Source organism: Gadus chalcogrammus, chromosome 18 (assembly GCF_026213295.1).
Source record: "Gadus chalcogrammus isolate NIFS_2021 chromosome 18, NIFS_Gcha_1.0, whole genome shotgun sequence".
In the NCBI taxonomy this organism is placed as follows: domain Eukaryota; kingdom Metazoa; phylum Chordata; class Actinopteri; order Gadiformes; family Gadidae; genus Gadus; species Gadus chalcogrammus.
In genome coordinates, this window is record NC_079429.1 from 11,393,626 (window position 1) to 11,398,002 (window position 4,377).

Sequence of the window (4,377 nt, forward strand, 5' to 3'; positions counted from 1 at the left end):
TGAAAGGCTTACAAGAGCGGCCTTCCACCCTGACAGCTGCGGGATCACAGTGTGACACGCGGATCCCAATCAGGGCTGGGTTTGACGGTCGCCTACAGTAAACGACTGAGTGTTTAGCTTTGACAGACGCTGTCAGGTTGCTATCAGAGGATACTCTCTCTAACCTTCAGAGCTACATCTCTTTATCTCCTCACTTGTCTCTGTTAGAGGTAGAGCATTGTGTAGATACATCTGGAAAATAAGGTTGTTTTTCTGAAGAGATGACCACCTGTGCCAGCTAAAAGCACCTGTAGTTGTGGTTTATATTTGTTGGCAAGTCTGGACTTACCAATTGAAACAGAAAAGAGGTTTCGTTCTGTCTCCTTAGAAACATTGTGTGATGTTTTATTGATATTGACCCCTAGTGTTGTGTAGAGCTTAATCTGAAGCAATTTTGTGTCTGTAACATTGGCATCAGTCGCTACCACTATGCTAGCCTTTTGGAATCACTTCACCAATCCCAAGTTATGATAGCTAGCCAATTTGCAATGATGGTAAACTGTAGAGCCCATTCATTGTGTTGGTTTGCCCAGTTTTTCCGCCTGGAGATATACAATAGGTTGTTCTGTCAGAGCATATATCTCCCCCTGCTGAGCTAAATAACTCATGATTAGCCAAGGGATTTATTGATATGAAAATTATGTGTTAGAGAAGGTCATCTTGATTGATCTCCGTGCCGGTTATAATTGGCTTTTCTTCTGCACTAATCATATGCTGGAGATGTAAGGACCACAAGATCTGACAGATCATATCATTCAGTGTTGCGTGTGTGTGTGTGTGTGTGTGTGTGTGTGTGTGTGTGTGTGTGTGTGTGTGTGTGTGTGTGTGTGTGTGTGTGTGTGTTTATGCACATGCCTGTGTGCGTGTGCATGTGTGTGTGTGTGTGTGTGTCTGACACACACACACACACACACACACATACACATACACATACACATGCACATGCACATGCACATGCACATACACATATATATTTGTTTGTATATATGTTTGTATAGATATGCATGCTCGCATGCCTTGTAAACTTGTCCACTATGATGCATGGAACTGCTTTGGTTTCCTTGCATTTCTATTTCTCCCGCCGAAATCAAGTCATTCCATTTTCATCCCTCCTCCGCACTATCTTACCGTTCCCCAATGACACAGAAAGGTAAAAAGCTTTCTCCTCCTATTTCTAATAAGAAAAGGCCATTACCAAATGTACCGTGACGCTGCCATATCTTTCATTTCATGTTTGGCTCTTTTCAACCCTAAAGCAGAACGGACGCAATTCATAAGAAAACCAAACAATTGGGTATGGAAGAGAGTCTTAGAGAGGGATAATCTGACACTCATAAAAATGTAATGTGTTTGATATGAGTGTGTGCGCGTGTGTGCCTCTGTGTGTGCGTGTGTGTGTGTGTCTGTGTCTCCGTATCTATTTATTTTTTGCCCCTATTAGTCTGTGTAAATCCATTTCTTAGTAAGACATTTGAACGAAATGGTATGTAACATTTTCTTTGCAAGATTGACCAGTTTCGAGCCAGTTTTCACAGCGTCTGTAGATGGCTGATAGCTTTGTCATTTATACTCATTTAGAAGCATTGAAACATCTCTGAAACACAACAACGTGTGATAAAACCCCACTAAGAGCACACGATGAGCCCGTGGTCGGAGTCAAACCTGTTTACGTGGCCTAGCATTTCCAGCCGACAGCTCATTCGTATGACCTGAGAAATCATGTTTTTGACACAATGTGTACAATGCTGGTTGAATAACAGTCCATTGATCCATCAGGCAATCGGTATTCCGGCCGGAGTCCCGGAGGCCATTCCTGAAACATGCATTGTCTGAACTGCATTTGTGTTGCACAGAGCAGGGTTGCTATGGTAGGGACAAGGGGAGAGGCAGCAGGGCAGAATGAGGGCAGGTCAGGCCAGATGGACAGAAACCTGGGATTGGGTCATCACTGTCTTCTAGTCAGCAGGCGCTGGCTGAAAGACAAAATACACTAGACTGTGGATACAATCCCCCCCCCCCCCCCCCCACACACACACGCACGCACGCACGCACGCACGCACGCACGCACGCACGCACAGACACACGCACAGACACACACACGCGCACAGACACACACACGCGCACACACACACACACACACACACACACACACACACACACACACACACACACACACACACACACACACACACACACACACACACACACACACACACACACACACACACACACACACACACACACACACACACACACACACACACGCGCATGCATGCATGCATGCATGCATGCATGCATGCATACATACAACTCTGATACACTCTGTTCATTCAAAAGTCAACTTAAAACCTATCTCTTCAGGACCGCCTACAACAATTGAAAAAAATCATCCTCCGCCATCTTCCACTCTCTCCCGCTCTCGTAATGTGTTGCCTATTGTTGTGTTGTTGTTTATTTTTTTCCCTTTTGCTTGATTGTCTGTACTGTCTGTATGTATTCCTTTCTTATTTGTAAAGTGTCTTTGAGTACTTAGAAAAGCGCTATAAAAAACGGATCAATTATTATTATTATACATACATGCATACACACATACACACCCAAGTAGGTAAATATAAATGGACTGCATTTATATACCGCTTTTTCTGACCATCGGCCACCCTAAGCGCTTTACAATGTTGCTGTTTTCTTGTCTTTCATTTTTGATGGCTTTACGTTATTACTCTGTAAGGTGTCAATGATGGTTGTTTTAAAGGGCTTAACAAATAAAGTTGGATTGAGTTGGAAGTACAAACACATACACACAGTAGAGGAATTTTGGTAAATTCAGTCATTATCTAGATTTGTATCTGCAAACTTGTTTTTAATTGACATTGTCTTTTTTACAAGTGCGCATGATTTACCGGTTTTCATTAAAAAGTATTATCAGCTGAAAGCGAAATTAGTAATGGTTTTTGATTAGGAAGGATCAATGTGATTGGACGTGCAATTTTCCGCCAGAGAAGGTGGTGGGGTAGGGGCTGGTGGTGGGGGTTGTTATAAGTGTGTGGAGGGTTGAGCGGTGAGGGACGTGGGAGATAACAATATAACTTGATTGGATGGAGGTATACAGCTATTGGTGCCTGGTTTCATTCCAATTCCAATGTACCTATTGTGTGTTTGAAAGTATATATGTTTTTGAGTGTGTGTTTGTGTCAGTGTGTGTATACTTGCGTATGTGTGTGTGTGTGTGTTTACATGTGTGTGCTTGTATGTTTGTGTGGGCCGATGTGTCTCCATGAGTGTGTGTGTGTGTGACTGTGTGTGTACATGTGTGTGCTCGTGTGTGTGTGTGTGTCTCTCCCATTGTGCTGGAGACAGATGTGTGTGTGGCAGCAGAAGGCGATTGGGTCCATGTGTTGCAGCAGTGTGAAGCAGATGGCTTTTCAATCAGACCCTATATGCCCTTCTATTGCCAATCACTGGCGTCCCCACTGTAGCTCACAAGTAATGGCCGCACACAGTGCTCCGTCGCGCGTCAAACACTTATTCGAAGTTCCTGCCAACGCTGGGAGAGGATCTCCTGTACTGTATTGTATGAAGGCAGGGATAATGCTAGCCCTCCTTCCTCTATGTATTTACATCGATTTGTTTATGTATTCTGCATCATTTGTCATTCAGTCATTTGCTTGTTTGCTCATTTGTTTGTTTAGGTGTAATTATTCATTTGGCGGCGCATCATATAAAGCCCAAAGCTTTGTTATTTTGAATGAGGGCGTTCAAAATAGATTTGAGGATTGTTCAAAGTGAGTGAAATCAATACAGCCCTCTACCTTTGCGCTCCTTGTACTTTCTTACTTTGTAAACAATACGATTTTCGTTCTTTTTTTGGGTCCTCCTTCAAATATGACTGGAAATTCCCGCTCTGTGTGCTTTTGCCTTGAGAATGATTTGTGGAGGGATTGATTTCCTAGCTGTTTCCTCCGTGAGATGTTTTGTAGCATAGTTTACCTAAACTGTGTTCCTGACCATCTGTTTGGTCGCCAGCGCGTCGACTGGCAGAGTAACAAGGAGCCGACCAGGCTGTGGCTTCCTGTCAAATGATGTGCGAGCACATCCAACCGACACACACAGATACACAAAGACCGTTGTGAGCTCCTTTTCCCAACCCCCACTTCGGAGAAGGACCAGGGGCTGCATGAATGAATTCGACCCGTCCGCGGTAAATGCGAATGTGTTAAAGAACGCAGTGATGTCTATCAAACCCAGACCTGTAATAATAACCTTGTGAACTCAAATGGCGAAGTGCAAACCCTTTCATCCAAAGTGATGCGCGGTGTAGATTAGAGAGATACATGTCCT